The sequence below is a fragment of the Melospiza melodia genome, chromosome 13, assembly GCF_035770615.1.
Source record: "Melospiza melodia melodia isolate bMelMel2 chromosome 13, bMelMel2.pri, whole genome shotgun sequence".
Lineage (NCBI taxonomy): Eukaryota > Metazoa > Chordata > Aves > Passeriformes > Passerellidae > Melospiza > Melospiza melodia.
In genome coordinates, this window is record NC_086206.1 from 9,503,418 (window position 1) to 9,520,752 (window position 17,335).

Consider the following 17,335-nt stretch of genomic DNA (forward strand, 5'->3'; position numbering starts at 1 on the left):
CATGTGATGGTATCACAGCACTGATGGGGCATTTTTCTGAGCAATGTTTTCTCATCAAGGTCCATCAGCAAGCAGTGTCTGATAACAGCAGCTTTAGCATTACTGTCATAAAACCATTCTGCTTTTGTAATTTAGGTCTCATATTTTTTGTTTTCACTGCTATTTAAAATACTTCCTTAAGCCTTATACATTAAGTTCATGTCATGAAAACAAATTCCTGAAAATTTGGTCATCAGTCAGAATCAGTGTTATGTTCATGCACCTTCTGCAGGTTTCAAGAAAGTCTACTTGCTGGGCCAGTGGCATTTTTAAGACTGAAAATTATCCTTCTGTAAAAATCCTTTTCAGCTACATGGGTGTTACAATACTAATATCACTGGAAGTGGAAGACATATGTAATTTTTAAAAAATCAATACAGTCAGAGCATTTACCTACAAGAGATTTTGTATATAGTTGGTAAGAGGAAAAAATAAATGTACCAAAGAAAGTGGGAGTGCTGGGGCAATTTGATGCTTAAAACATAAATTTAAAAAATACTAGGATGCAATTAATTCCACTGAAGCCTATATATTTCATCCCAAAAATCAATCAAAAAATGGCTTGATTGAATTTTTAGATAATTACTATCCACTCCTGCCAAATATATTCTGTTCTCCAGAAGCGTGACAGTCTTTTAAGCTAATGAACTAAGCCTTGCAGCATGGGAAGAGAAAATTAAATGAGCAAGAAAATCTTTGCTGTGCTATAAACACAAAATGCAACAATGTTGGAAAACACAGCTGAGAGCCCAAAGGAAATGTGCAGGGTTGTTATATCCACTGTCCATACCTACACTCAGTTCCAGTCATGGGGATGTGTGAATATGGGGAGAAGGTAAGGAGGAAACCCAGCTGGGGTCTTGGCTGGAGAGAAGTTAAAGGATTCCCCTAGGGGGTTGGTTTTGGGAGTGGAATAAGGAATGTGCATTTACCCATGCAGCATTCTGACTTTAGGAACTATCAATGCTATTCTCTCCACCTGAACATGCTTCTTCCTCTTGCACATTGGCGGGAGCTGGAACAAAAACAAATGCAGAAAAAGCAGATATAAGGAATGTAAAAGTCTCCATGTGGTGAGTCTTTTCCTGAATCAGAGTCTCCTAAAAGGCTGCAAGGGTTCCTTCTGTAACCTTCCATAATAGTGCATGCTTCTAACAAGGGGAGGGAGACAGGAACTAAAAACTTCCTTCCCCCCTTCACATAAATACATACAGGATAATTGCTACTTTTTTCAAATCAGGTCAAAAATTAAGTTTCTCATTTTATAAAAAATCACCTTTTGAGACAAAAGAGATGTTCTTTGGAACAGGGGGTCCTGCTACCACCCAACAGTAAGGACTGATCTCACCTCAGCCTTGTCCTTTTGGGAAAGCTGCAGGAAGCTCAGGAAGCCCACAAAAAATGCCATAGTTGATGTTTTTATGGAAATTGAGGCCAGACAGAAGGAGGGAAAGGGTGACATCATACATAGGAAAATAAATTTATGTAGGAATAATTTCTTACTTTCATACCAGTGAAACAAAAGAAAGAGGTCTCTGTGCCTTGCCACAACAAGGAAATCCACTGAGAAATCCACTTGTCACTGAGGAAATCCAATGAGAAATCCACTTGCCACATGAGGAAATCCACTGAGAAATCCACTTGCCACATGAGGAAATCCATCCAGGTGCAAGGGCCTGTATGAGGAGAGGACATCATGCTGGTTTGTACCTGCACCACAGACCTAAACCTTGCATATCACTCCATTCTGGCAGGAAACACAATTTACTAAAAAAGAACTTGCAAGTAAATAACACCTCCTAAACCCACTTTCTACCCCATCACTGAAGAATAATGTATGGATGTCCCCCTGGGTTATGTTCCAAAAGCTAAAACATAATTGCTCTTTGAACAGGACTGGGATTTTCTGTCCAAGTGTGTCTTTTTTGACATTGCTGCCCAAGATGCCCACAAGCATCTCAGGTTCCTGCTTTGCTTGTTGAGGCTCCTGGATCAGTCAGGGGTCCCTGCAGCAGGGCTGCCAGCAGTGCCAGGAAAGCTGGAATTCCTGCTCCTGCCCATGGAGGGGTCACCTGGCTGCACTCAGACCCTCACAGGACTAATCTGAGTTGTGGCTGAGCAAACCCAGCAGATTTGTGGGTTCCTGTAACAGGCCAGGTGTGTTTGGTGAGGTGAGCTGCACAGATGAACTGTGCACTGCCTAAGATAAATTATGCTGCAGCAGTTCTAAAGGAAACCTTAACCATGTGCTTAGAGAAGATTGTGGCACATTCTGTGAACCTGAGTGTTTGTGCATCCTCTCTATAATCAATGGTAAGTAATAAAAACAAAGCAGAAAGAAAATGTTAACAAGACTCTCATGTACTTGGAAGGTGTTTAACATTGCTGGCTCAGACATAAATGCCTTGCAAGAAAAAAGAAAACTGCCTTTAAGAATGCAAAAATGAACCCCTGCAGTTTCATGTCACATCTCCAGACTGAGCCAGCTAACTTAATCCACTAAATCCAAATGCTTTTCTTTGTGAACAAATACCCCTCCCACAATGCTGTTTTCTCTGCAGTGCTAGGGACCTCAGAGGTTTAAATACAAGTGAAATGATTTAAGCACTTGCTGTACTTTGGTCTTACTTTTGGTGATTTCCAAGGATGAAGAAGACCCAAGTGTAAAATTAGAGAAAAGAGATGCACAGAGAGCCAGGCAAAGGAACTCAGGAAAGGTGTTCTGTCACATGGCTGAGCATGCTGCTGTAAGCCCTGCAAGCACCACACACAGGGAAATCAATGCTCAAGCCTGCTCCTGCATCCCAGAGCACACCTGCAGGATATGGCAGGGAAAATATCAATGAATCCCCTCATCCTCACCTGAGTGCCCTCCCACCACTGTCAGCAGCCAGATCTGCACTGGAGCTCAGGCTGACAAGCCCCCATGATGCTCCCTCTTGGCTGGGAGGCCACAGGATTTTGGGCAGGATCAGAAGATCCCTCATAAGCTGCTCCTGGACATGCAGACAGCAGAGGCTGCTGCTCCCAGCCTCACTCTGGCCACGTTCCTGTGCCTGATTTCACTCAGCCAAAGCAGTAACATCAAAAATATTCCCCAAAGACTGTACACACCTCACTGGTGTACTGCTGGAAATGGTAAATTATTGTATTCACAAGAATCCTTCAAAATGGGAAGTCCAGGTTGGCAGTCTGATTTTCTGATCTCTGCTAGAGAGAACCTGATCCATGGTTAGAAATTTTTCTTCTCCCAACCAACCAATGGGTAACTGCCCTCACAGCACCCAGTTAAGTATGTTGTATGTCCAGCTGCAATAGATGCTCTCTCTCTTCAAAGCATAGGCTTTACAGCAAAGATCCAAGAGACTTTTGCTCCAGAGCCCTGGCAGGTTCCTGAGCCTCTCCTTTATGAGCAGGAAGGCACCTGCTCAAGTACCATGCTTGGGGAGGCTACAGTCCCTCCTCCTGTATATTTTCTGCTAACACCTTTTATGCCACATATAACAAAAAGTATTGGAATATTTTAATATATATATTTTAAAATGCAAATAGATTGGGAAGCCTTAGCCTTGAAAGTTTACTTTTGTTAGATGTATTAAAAACATTTTATAGGGAGATATGAGAATATGAAAACAAGTAATAGTACTTGGATCTCATTTATCTTTGAAGTTGTTTCCCAAATCCTCTTATCATGCAGAAATTGTAATGTCCTTCTTGTCCTTTGAGGCATTGGCCAAGACAGAGAAAACTCATCAACTCTTCTCAAATTAAGCTTTCTTCACAATGCAGGTTTCAGATTCAGTGCTGTCAGCCTCTGTTTCAGTTCCATGATTCACACAAGCTTTGGATCAAGCCTCAAGTGACAAAATGAATTTACTGCTTCTGGATATTTATTTTTTCAGCTTAATGCTATCTGCCTCCTATTCATTACCTTAGATCAGGTTAATTGTGTGCTCATGAGAACTCATTTGTATCTTGAAGCCTTTATATTAAATATCCCATTGCCTCAACTGACTAAAAAAAGTCTTTACCCAGCTACAATATCAAGTCTTGTATTGGACCTGACTCTGGTTTGCTTGAAATGCTTTTGTTTTAGAACATTTTACTTGTCATGCAAAAATATAACAAAATGCACAAAATTTGCACATTTTGAGATATAAATAACAGAGGTTAAGAGACAGCTGGAGTGGATGTTCTGTGGTCACTGACACCTCCCCCCTCACACAGATTGCAGTGGAACTGCTCTAATGACACTGCAATTTGCATATAGAAAAGGAGAAACCTTCAAAGAGAGCAGCAGTTCATTAATTTTAATGTAACCAACCCAAAAAATGCATAAAGCAGAGGTAAATATTTGTCCATGGGTGTCAGCAAGCTCTTCTAGTCCATCATGATACATTATTATTTCTTCTGTACCTAAATCACTGTCAGACTGGAATGCTGCTCTGAACCAAGCTTCAGTTACAGAAATTATTGCTTAACAAGTATTTTGCAGTTCCTTGCAAAGCAAGAATTTGAGATGGAAGATGTTATGTAAGAGAGAAGATGGAGGACAAGGACAAATCAAGAACTGCTTACCTGTCCTTACACTGCACAGGCAGCAGCCATTCATTCTTTCCAATCATTTAAAGATTTTTGCTGCCATTGCTTTGGAATGGAATCACCTATGCCTTAACTGACAACCAAACCATCACTAAGTGATTGAAATCAATATCAAGAAACTAAAAAGCAGCATAAAAGACTCAAATTTGCAGTCAACAAACCAGCAAACACCTGTTCTGCATTCCTGCACACCTTTAAGCTGAGTTCTAGTTCTACACATGCAAGTTTCTGGGCTTGCAAATTCCATACATAAAATTTCACACGCAAATATTTAAAGCTGATATCAAAACATTTGGCTTCCTACAAAGACAGGAGCAGACACAGCCAAAATGCTTTTGTAGGATGTTCTGTTAATGGCCCCCCTTGTTTCCATGACCAAAGTCACTCTGGCCTGAGCTGGCACAAACCTCTGTGCAGCCCCCTCAAAGCTGTACCTGTGTTTTGCTGTGGCTTTGAGCAGACTGTTACATGGCACTGCCAACTAGAGCCACCAGCTCCAACATCAATGCTCTGTAATGACTGCTGGAAGATGGAATGACCTCTCCATGAAAAAAAAATACCACCTTGGCATACTGTAAGCAATATTTCCCTTTTCACTGCACTCATAAGCAAGTTACACTGTAGATAACCTACAGGGGAGACTTGGTCTGTTTCCAAACCCTGTCATGGGCTTCACCCCAAAGCACAGCTCCATCCCAGCCCTCTCCTGAAAACAGCTTTTGCAGAGGATTTTGTCACCAGTGCAAAGGCCTCCACAGGATATAGGCTCAGTGTAAGACAAGGAAGCAAAAAACCCCACAAAGGTGTCATTGCAGGGCTTGAGTCTGCTTTCAATTGTAGTTCAAAGCTGACAGTTAATGCATAGGAAGTTATTTGTATTCTATTCTTATAGAACTTTCATAGGTACAGAATCAGAACTTCAAATTCTACTGGACTTTTAGACAAACAATTCCTGTGTTCATTCCACTGACAAGATGGGCAACATTTCATTTGTATCTCAGTCAGGGATCTGTTAAGGCAGTAAGACTAATTTACTCAGAGCTTCCTACCAGATGAACTGGAATTAATTTTAGATTGCTGAAAACCAGGTCTTGTACAGAAAGGTGACTCCAATACAATCCCACTGACAAATCACTTTCAATGTAAAATTTCAATACAAAACACACTTCCTCTGAAACCTTCAGTGGTTTGGATCAAAGAGCCAAGTGAAAACTGATACAAACTTTATTTTAGATCCTGTCTTAGAAGAGCCCTGGTAACAGAGACTCAGGACAGCTCATGAATAAGCCACACCTATACTAAAGTATTAGCTAGACCCAGACTTTCCTAGAACAACAGTTCTTTGATGCAGAAATCCACTGCAGCCTGTTCATGGTAATTCAATACACCACATTTTACTTTTTTCTGCTAAAAAAACTTCTGCCATAAAGTTACAACAAATTCACGAGTTTTACTACAGCACTACTAAATTACTTTTATTAAAAATGCACCCAGGCCAGCAAGGGGGGCTATTTTTGGACAGGATTTTCAAATCCATTCACTTGAACTGTGGGATGCTGCTCTCTGCTACACCAATGGTAAGGCTTCCATTAGTGTCTGAGTGAATAATGAACAATTCCCCAGTGTTACCCATGTTTGCTTTCCCCTGAGGCTGCCACTGACTCCTCCTGTGACTGCAGTCACTCCTCTCTGCTCCTTGCTCCATCCAGCTGTTCCAGAGGTTACAGCACTGGGTGTTCGAGGCTTTCAGCTCAAATTTTCATTTTGCTCAATAACAGTCTACAGGGGGATAGGAAACAAAAAATTAGTTTAGAATATTCACCATGCCTTTTAGATAATCATTCAGAAAATCTCCACTCCCCAAGCCTGCACACTGGCAACTGGCCCATGAAGTTGTGTACTGACAAACTTCAATAACATTTTAGCAGAGAACTCAGCAGCTGTCTGGAATTAGCCCTGCAGTTTCCATGGATACAACAATTAGATCAGCACAAACAAAGCAGCTGAAATTTTCAAATGAATAGTATTTTACATCACCCTCTGCACAAAAATCCTGGTGACAATAGACATGTTAAAAATACTGAAATTTTTTAGTTGAAAACCCACCCACAGAGGCAACACTGTTAAAATAAAGGTTGTATAAGAGAAGAAAATAAATCCAACATTTTACCTTCTCATTTTAGATAAGGAAGACTACATGGCAAAGGAAAGATTACTATTAATATTTACTTTAAAATTATTTCAAGTTACATAGGTGTTTTTGCAATAGCAACAAAATTTAGAAAGAAGCTCACCTTCTTTTCTGGGGTGGGGAAATCAAACCAAACCAGCATCACCAACAGAGAAGCTGTATGTACTTTCAGGAGAACTGCAACAGGAGCTTTGCAAATACATCCAACTTGCTTCTGCTGATCTCAAAATATGATACAGACACAAATTCTGAGCCAAGCAAAAAAAAAAAATTATTAAACTGACTGGAAATACTTCATACATTGGAGCCAGTAACAGGAATATGCAATAACTGCAAGCAGGTAACTTGTAAAGATAGAAGGCTGAGCAAAAATCTCAAAACAAAATAATCTTGGGTAATCAGGACAGTTTGTCAGAAGCTTTGTTACCTTTGGTCTCTCTCAGAGGTCTCATTTTAGACATCCACTGTGGTTTCTGTATCATTGTGTAACAAATCCAATGCCTTCTGTTTCTAGTGGGAAGGCAGCTGAAAAGCTCAGCCTGCTCCAAGATGCAGGAAAACATGACTGAATGCAAGGAAGGAAAGTTTGGATTCCCTTCTCGTCAGGCACTGTTTTTACAGACTTAAACACACAAAGTTTGCCAGGAGAGATTTCTCTGTTGATTTCTCCTAGAATTTATTTTGAACCACAAACAGCTTCCTCTTACAGATTTGATATTAATTATTAAATTCTCTGAGAAGAACTGTTGTGCTGAGATCCTTCATGAGTGTTATTAATTCTTCCATGATTTAAAAACATTCATAACTCAGAAATTCAAAGCCTATATCCATTAACCAGCCAAAACCAAGGTTGTAATGATCTCTTTAAATTGAAAGTGCAATACATTTTGAATATTAATTACATTTTTTTGTTAGTACATCAAATAACCTTTTTGTACTAGTGGTTTCAGATTTCTCGGAGTTTTCCCAATTGAAGGGCTAGCAACACTGAAAGTAAACTCCCTTTCAGAGTGTTCTACCCTCAGACACTTTGTACAAATTCCACAAAGCACTCTGTGGATCCTTTGATGGGCAAACAGGCAGCATTTACACCAGAGAGCACACAGTCACAGACTGGGGCACAACTGGGTTTTAGGGACTCTCACAGCATGCAAATTTAAAGACTGAATGTCTCACACTAAATAAGGCGACAAATTAGGTTTAGAAGTTGTGCTAGACTCAGATATCAGAGAGAGGGAACTGAATGTTGATGCAAACCCTCCCAATTGTCACTGTGGGACACCAGAGGGAGCAGTGACAGGGCTGGCACCCCAATTGTCACTGTGGGACACCAGAGAGAGCAGTGACAGGGCTGGCACCCCAATTGTCACTGTGGGACACCAGAGAGAGCAGTGACGGGGCTGGCACCCCAATTGTCACTGTGGGACACCAAAGGGAGCAGTGACAGGGCTGGCACCCCAAGTGTCAGTGTGGGACAAAACAGTTCAAACATGATTTGTATTTAGAGAAAAAGGACTGTTCAGGTTCCCCTCTAAAACAGCTTTCCCTATATTCACTATAAATGAGAGTCAGCAAGGACCAGCAGAAGGAAAACAGGCATGGAGGACTGTGGGAAAATGGAAAAAAAGGAAAAATCCACCAGAGAATGGCACAGCTTCACTGGCACTGCTGTATTTTCTTTTCCTGTCTCTACGGCTTAAGCAGGCAAGTTTACATCTCTCCTTTTCTCTTTATAAAGGAGAGAGCTAGGCCACTGGAAGAGGACCAATTTATATTATGTGCTACAAAAGTTAGTCCAATAACAGATTAAAGAAAGCCTTGAAAATTAAGTAAAGACTCCTGGATGCTGTTTAGTGTCTCACTCCATAACCAGAGGGCAGGGGATATATATATACATATTCATCACAAGTCTACATGGCAAGGTTTAAAAAAACCTAAGACATTAATGTGGAGCCTGTCAACAATTCAAGACAGGAACTATTTAAATGAAATGATTTAAAGACTGAAATAGCACCAGCTATTCTGGGGAAGCAGAATTTATTTCTGTTAGATAGCTTTCCCTGTCTAATCCTGCCACACACTATGTTCCTAGCTTGCTGTCACTATAAAGCCTGCTATTACAGATTTCTGGGGATACCTAGAAGCACATAAGGACAATCTGTCTCTCATGGAATGCTCTATCAGTAAACATCCAGGCTATATCAGTTAGACAAATGGGGGATTCATAGCTTAACTCATGAAAATTTTGATTGTTTATTGCTTCTTCCAGTGAGCTTTTCAATGTAGTGTAACATAAAATGTTATGGGAATAAGAGGAAAGCTGGGCATCAACAGCACTTCTGCCAGGCAATGGAACCCAGAGGTGAAGAGGGTTTCCACTACTTCCAAAAAATTACTTTGATGGCATCTATTGCATCTGTTCATTTTTCCAGTGCCTAGACAGGCAAGAATTGTTATCAAATCCTACCAGTCATATTAGTTGTTTTATGGTTTCCATATAAAGTACAAATGGTTTTGACACTAAAAATTCTAAGTTGTAAGTGAGAAGAGGCCAGGTTTAACCTGCATTATGAAATCATTTATGTTAGCCAAAAGAAGACCCAACATGTATTTCAGATTCATTGCTGATAACTGGCAATCCACTCTCACACACATATTTGCAAAACACAGCAAAATAAAAGCATTTCACATTAAGCAAGTTTAATAATCTTCATCTTGACCTGGACCCTTCACATCCTCCCCCAATTCCCAGGATTTATTTAAACATGAGAGCCAAGTCAGATTCCCACAAACCATGTCTCAGCCCCTGCAGAAAGAGGAAAATGTTAAAGCTGAGGAGTTTGGTGTTCTAAGCATGAGCTGAAAAAGCACATCCACCACAGGCTTCAGTCATGCCCCTGTGTGTGCTGCACGTGTGTGTGTGTATCTGTACATTGCTGTGCACAAACTGATGTGTATATCTGTACAGTGCTGTGCACAAACTGATGTGTATATCTGTACATTGTGCACAAACTGATGTGTATATCTGCACATTGCTGTGCACAAATGTGTATATCTGCACATTGCTGTGCACAATTTTATGTGTATCTGTACACAGCTCTGCACAAATACATGTGTATATCTGCACACAGCTGTGCACAAACTGATGTGTATATCTGTACACAAACTGATGTGTGTATCTGTACACTGCTGTGCACAAACTGATGTGTATATCTGCACATTGCTGTGCACAAACTGACGTGTATATCTGTACATTGTGCACAAACTGATGTGTATATCTGTGCACAAACTGATGTGTATATCTGTGCACAAACTGATGTGTATATCTGTGCACAAACTGATGTGTGTATCTGTACATAGCTGTGCACAAATACATGTGTATATCTGCACATACCTGTGCACAAACTGATGTGTATATCTGTGCACAAACTGATGTGTATATCTGCACACAGCTGTGCACAAACTGATGTGTGTATCTGTGCACAAACTGATGTGTGTATCTGTACACAGCTGTGCACAAATACATGTGTATATCTGCACACAGCTGTGCACAAACTGATGTGTATATCTGCACACAGCTGTGCACAAACTGATGTGTGCACAGGGTGAACAGCCCCTGCCTTTAGCCCTGCCCATGGAGCAGCCTCTGCTGTTTGGTCTGCAGAGCCAGTGTGCCTCAAGGCAAACTGCACAACATGAGTTTTGGGGGTGTCAGTACTATACCCATCTTTCTGACTAACTCTGTAAAGCTGTGCTCAATCCAGTTCCCTTCTCTGGGACTCTCTTTAGGCCTCTGGAAATAGCAGAAAACAGCTTCTGTTTCCCCAGGGTGGAATACTCAGGAAGTGCTACAAAATAATTAAAGAAGCTTCTCAAGAACCAACCAGAAAGCTGCAGTAATTTCTCCTCCTCTCACAGTGAGTCAGCAGCAGCCAGACCTCTTTCCCAAACACAACCAGCCTCTCCAGGATGGATTTCCCCCTTTATTTCCTAAACTGAGGCAATCACAGCTCTTCCCGCTTCAGCAAAATGTACTCTGCAGAACAACAAATCTCTCCTCAGCCTCAGATGTGGCACATTCTGTATCTAAAAATACTTCAGCTACCCTTGGAGATTTCCATTTGCCCTTACACAGGATAATTAACTCACCGATTTTGTAATTCCCTGATAATGGGAACAATTTTAGGGTAATTAGTAAGGCATTAAGGTTCTCTTTTCTTTTTTTTGAATTCGTTGTTTGTTTTTACAATATCTGAGGCATACTTTTAACCCCGCTCTACATCTTTGGTGACTAATGTTTTATGGAGATCACATTAAATATTCTTGTGCACAAGAAAAAATGGGGTGCAATTATCCTGAAAAGATTATGCTGGTCCAAGATACTTGAGGAATTTGAGTCCCTTTAATACCAAACCTACCTTTAGTCAGATCTTTTCCTTATGTCAAAATGTTGCTCTGAGATCTGCATTAAAACAGAACCATTTGCAGAGACATAGACTTCCAAAAGCTTTATTGTACCCTGCTCCCAAAGCACAAACTTTGGAATCTTGCTGGCAAGCCCTCAAGACTTCACAAGGGAAAATATGACATTGATACAAAAATCAAATAACAACCTTAATGGTCTTCTGCCCTTTAGCAGCAAGGGTAAACCCTCAAGTCCACAATGTCCTGAACATAAAACCATTAAAGCTGGAAAATGAATTTCTCAGACTAAGTCAACAGTATATAATAGTCAATGAAAGTGCCCTAATCTGGGGTCGTGTCCATCTCAGTTATTCTTTTCCATTATATTACAATAATTTCTCTTGAACTGGGATGCTAAGGCCCTTAATGCATTAATGCAGGTTTCTGGGAAAGCATTAGATTTGTGTTCTATGGAGTTTTCCAAGAAAATATTTACATTTAGGTCTTTTTATTCTTCTTCTCAAATCTGACTTGTAATGATCCTATAATACAATTATTTTAATGTAAAATAAATTAGTTAATTTCATGCATATTTTCAAAGAGTTCCACTGAGAGTCGATGTTGCAGTGTTACTATGAAAATATCATTTGTTATGTTTGTAGCTTTCAGTGGAAACACAGTCAGGTATCCAATAAACACATCTAGACAAATCTGCTAGGAACACCTAGGCCAGCATATTTCATCAGCAAATTTAAAAGAATTTGGTGGGGGGGAGGGGGAAGGAATATTTAATAACTTTCACATATGAAAGGTATCTGGTGACAAAGAGATAAAGAGTATAAATGAATTATTTTATTTTTTATACAGAGCCCCATGAGGCTCTAGCAATGTGTAGCTTTCACCAACATCAGTTAACAAAGTGAATATTAAGTAGCTTGGATGAGCTCTTTGGTTGCTTATTGATTTAGCCATTCTTCTGTGTGGGCTGGTAAATTATTGAAAACTAAGAGAGAATGGAAACACATCAGGGTTTGGGTCATTAGAGAACAAGTAATAAACTGAGAATTAAATAGGTATTACCACAAAATATAAAGGTATAGAAGTATTTTTCACTAGTAACTGGGTATAATAAAGAGTGAAAAACATGAATATTGTGAGGAAATTTAGAAGGAAACAAACTCCAGAGACAAACTCCCATAATCAAGGGCTATAATTCACTCAGTGAAATTATTTTAACTTTGAATTAAAAAAAAAAAAAAAAACCAAAACAAAACAAAACAGAAACCTCCTTCCATCATTAAATTTTTTCTTTTGTTCTTTGTGTTATTTCTAATACACAGTTTAAAAAATCAGGTGAAAACTGGAAACTAGAGTATGAGGTCAATTTTCCAAAGTGGAAAAAAAGGGGGAGAAGGGACACACATCACACAATATCAAAAAGAAAGGAGTCCAAGTGAAGCAGTGCATGCAGAGGGCACAGCCTGTACCTTTGTTATGTACCAAACTTGCTCTTCCCATTGACACAGACACCTCGAATGGCTTGCTAGGGTGGCAGGAAATTCCTGCAGACTGACACAGATAATATCAGTGTTAAAAACAACCACCATGAAAGGACAGTATCTATTCCAACTGAATAAATAGGGGAGTTTGATCCCTCAAACACCAAATATTGTCAAAAACTTGTTCAGCATGTAGTGGAACAGCTGGAAGCTGCAGTTTGAGCATTACCACATGGATTAAAGCAAACTGCAGCACACATAACCAACACTGCAGCTGGGAACTCTCAGCCCCCAGAGCTGCCCATGTGTGAGGAAGGGACAGAAAATGGCCCAAGTGTGGCACCTGCTATGCTGTACATTAATCCCAGCTGCCAGGCTGGGATGTTACACAGGAAAAGCACATTTGCAGCAGCAATGCAGTTCAGGGTGTGCAGTCTGCAGCATCACCAGCACAGCTCTGCAGGCAGGCAGGGCTCCCACTGAGCTGCTGTCTGTGCTCAGGGTGTTGTGTTGGTGACACAATGGCAGCAGAAGTGCCCAGTGCCCGTGTGTAACACTCAGGGAGGCTCCCACTGAGCTGCTGTCTGTGCTCAGGGTGTTGTGTTGCTGACACAATGGCAGCAGAAGTGCCCAGTGCCCGTGTGTAACACTCAGGGAAGGGGAACAGGCAGGAAGAGCTGCCGTGACTGCCCTGCACAGCCATGGGCCCGTGCTCCTTACCTGCCACAGGACCAAATCTTGAACCAACACAGACTCAGAATATTCCTCCTTGCAACTGCACTCCTGCCTTCCCTCTGAGGTTAATTAGGGCATCACTGGGGTGCTTTGTGCCCCAAACTGCTCTGTCTCTTCACTAAGTCTAGAATGAACCCTGAAAGGAGATTGGAGTTGTTCCTCCAGGAAAGAATTCCACATAAAGGAGAATCAGAGGGATCAATTCGAAGTTCAAGGAGACAGAGGTAAGAAAAAGCAGGTGCCTTGGAGTTACAGTTTATATCCTCCCTCCTAGGGCAAACTGCTGAAAATGCCCCCCCAAAGCACAGGACAAACTGCACAATGCTGCCTGAGGAATAAACTGGGGCAGGTCAGCCCCAGGAAAGGACCCAGCACTGGTCAGGAAAGCAGCTGCACCAAATGAGAATTTCCCAGTCTGACCAGGAATTGTTCTAGTCCTTGCATACCATCATTAGGCCAAGCCCAGTTCAAAAATAAGGTTTAGTGCAGCTTATACCTTATTGTACTCCAAACTGTGTTTTTCTGGAGTATGTGCAATATCTACACTATTTACAGGAGTGATTCTGTAAAAAAAGAAATTAATTGTCTCAATAGATTTAGAATTGAGAACACAACGAATAATACAATAATATTTAAAAGGTTTATGTTAAATTAAAACATCAACATTTCAAAAATCTGTATTGGACAAAAAATAGGAAACTGGTATCTGACATGCTGTAGGTTCTGAAGCTATGCAGAAACAAAAAAGAAATGAGATATTAAAAGACAAAGAGCAAAATGAGCCATTAAGTTGTTTCTATGGCTGCAGTTACTACCTCAGTTACTACTACTATGGCTGCAAAACCACCTCAGAAAGAATATTCAACAAGAAAATAAAAGCAGGCTAGGAGAATAATCTAAGCACAAAATATTTGGTTTTTAATTCCGAACTAGGAAGAGTTAAATATGTTTATTGAAAGGACTGCTTTAAAGACACAAATAAGCAGCAAAACAAAACTCTCTTGTTAGCACCACTGGAGCAGAATTATTTGCATTGAGCAGTACTTGGTGTACAGAGCAGAGAACCAGTTCCAAGACATCAGCAGAGTTATTTCTGCTTAAGAGCTCTCTCCGTGTCAAGAAGAGTACCAAAATGCTTCATGAGAATTTGCATTCATTCTATTCCAGGTTTGAGGAAACTAGATTTTATTTCCCATCCACAGCACACTGTCAGTTTTTATCACTCATATCCTGTTATGTAACAGAGAGGGGCTGACACAATCCGTCCTGACTTAACAGAACCTGAGTTGTCATCTGTAAAATCTGAAAAAGCACTTCTCTAATGCTGCAGTGACATGAAACATATTTTATTTTTAACATCAGCTTATTTTTTAATATCTGAGAAAAAAAACGGATAAAATACTTCATTGACACCTGCATTCTCTAAACAGTGCAGCTGCATCACCATCATGGCCATTCTCCTGCACAGGGGACATAAATTCCACACCAGTTCAGCTGACATTCTGGTTCCATGTATTAGCTCATGCATAATCCAGAGCCAAGCATCTATGAATGCACATCAACAGCAGCATCAATCACACACTGGAAGTTCAGTTAGAAACAGATTTCCACCCCTTTTACTCTATTGTGAGCGAGTACTTAGATCCCATCAGCATCATACTGAGCAGAATTTTTAAGTTTGTTAAAGTGAAACAAATCAATATTTGCTCCCAAGGCTTGTGGATCTGCATTTATAGTTCATGTACTGACAGACTTAAAACTCATATATATCTATGAAACTAAAACCTTAATATGCAAAGAGTGCATGCAGCATTTTGACACCCATTTCAGTCTGTACAGATTTCCAGAGTGCCCTTAATCTGTCACCCTTGCTGATGGTGAAGTTAATGTCAGTCAATTGACATGAGCCAGTGCTGCTGCTAAAGACACAGAACTACATGACCCCATTATAAGGAAAAAGGCAAAAAGAAGATTCCACAAGACACTTCTTCATGGGCTCATTATATTTCCCTAAGATCCTCATGAGGACATTTAATGAGCCAAATTGGCTCCTGATTACAGTGCTAAAGTCAATCCATGTGAGAGGTGGTTCTGCCCTCCCTGGTAGCAAACCACTGCATCAGTTCAGACATTTTTTGACACTACACCCAAAAGCAGGAGGCTCCAGCAGAAGAGTCAGCAAGGAGCACAACAGCTTCTGAGCCCAAAATGGCTCTGTTCTACTCTGCTCTCCTCATTTCTGTCTGGGGTTAGGTCACAGCACTCCCAGCTCTCCACATGATTTAATGCAATAGTACAGCAAAAGAAAAATCTAACTATTGACTCTACTGACACTGTCCAGCAGGTGAGACCAGGGAGCAGAGGAGCCCAGTGCCCCCTGCCCCTCTTGTGCAAGGGCCATCCTGATCCTGATGTGGAAGTGCCACCTTGGCTGTCCCCTCAGGCTGCTGCCTGATTTCATCCTCTGCCTCGCTCACACACATCTCTGCCAGCACAGCTGATAAAACATAGCAGGGAAGGGAAAAGAAAGATGTTTCTGGATGGCAACACAGTCCTATAAACCACTGCTTTAAAAGTAGACTGGTATGAAAATCAATCGCTCGAGATAATCCTGAAGAAAAATTAAGAGAAAAGCAGAAAAGAAATAAAACCAGCACTAAGTGGGAAAAATATAGTAGAAAATAAATGATGTACAGACACTTGGATATCACAAAATTTTTAAAAAAGGAGAAACTGAAGCAGAAAGTAACATTTCAAACCCAAAGTTATTTGGAGACATGCTGTTTTTAAAAAATAGCAAGTGAGCATCTTTCTCAGCAATTGTCAGATACACTGATGTAAATCCACTTTATTTAAAACTATGTTGGACATTGTGAATGTATCAATGCAAGTGCATATTGTAGGACTCACAGAGAGAAGCAAAATGAAAAGCAAAACTACTTTTAACTTCACACACATGAAAAAGGCTCAGTGGCCCCTGTTACTTTACAATGCAGCTCACTGAGAGGTCTTGGTGTGCTCCATTTCAAAGCAGTCAGACCAGACAACAGCTTTTCATGTTTAGTTTCTGCCATGTTTTTCCTACTGATGACATGAACCATAAATCCCCGTCTGGCTTCTATCTCAAGACATCAAAAAGTAATCTTTGATCTTATTCCCATGAGTCCCTATTGCTTCTGAAATATTTGATGTTAACATATTTGTTTATACAGCAATGTTCTCCAGAATTCCCCTTGAACACACAAAAGCATGAAACAAGTTGAGTGTTTTGGTAGAGCATTTTACTAGAGGACTTGAAGAAACTGTTAAACTCAGATCTGCTTATCATGGATGTTACAATATTTGGTTGGCAAAGATGTTTTGATATCAACATCTAAAGTCCAGGGATCTTTTGTCAGATCACTGTTTCCATAACCAGAAAAATGCTGCTGGCATCATTTGGATGTGCAGCTGTTCCTGGCAAGCTGCTTCCACGTGTGGCCACAAGTTATTTACTGCCCAGGACCTGAAAGCAAAATCTTTGAGTTTACCTTGCTCTAATTTTACTTTAGGTATCATCACAAAACTTCAGTAAATTGCATGAAGCAACCAAACAGAACTGTTTGTGTGGCAGTGGCAATACAAAGGAGGAAACCCCCAAACCAACAAGCCAAACCCTCAAATGCAAATCAGCCTTCAGCTCTAAACCAGCAAAGAACTGCTGGGATGATAGAGTGATATAAACTTTGAAAGTTAACTAGGAACTGATTGCCAATAGTTCATACAGTGACATGTCTGCTGTAACAATTCCCAGAAAATGTAACACTGGATTGTGCATGTGAAGAAGAGATCAAAAGCACACTGGGTAGATTTTGAAAGCTTTATC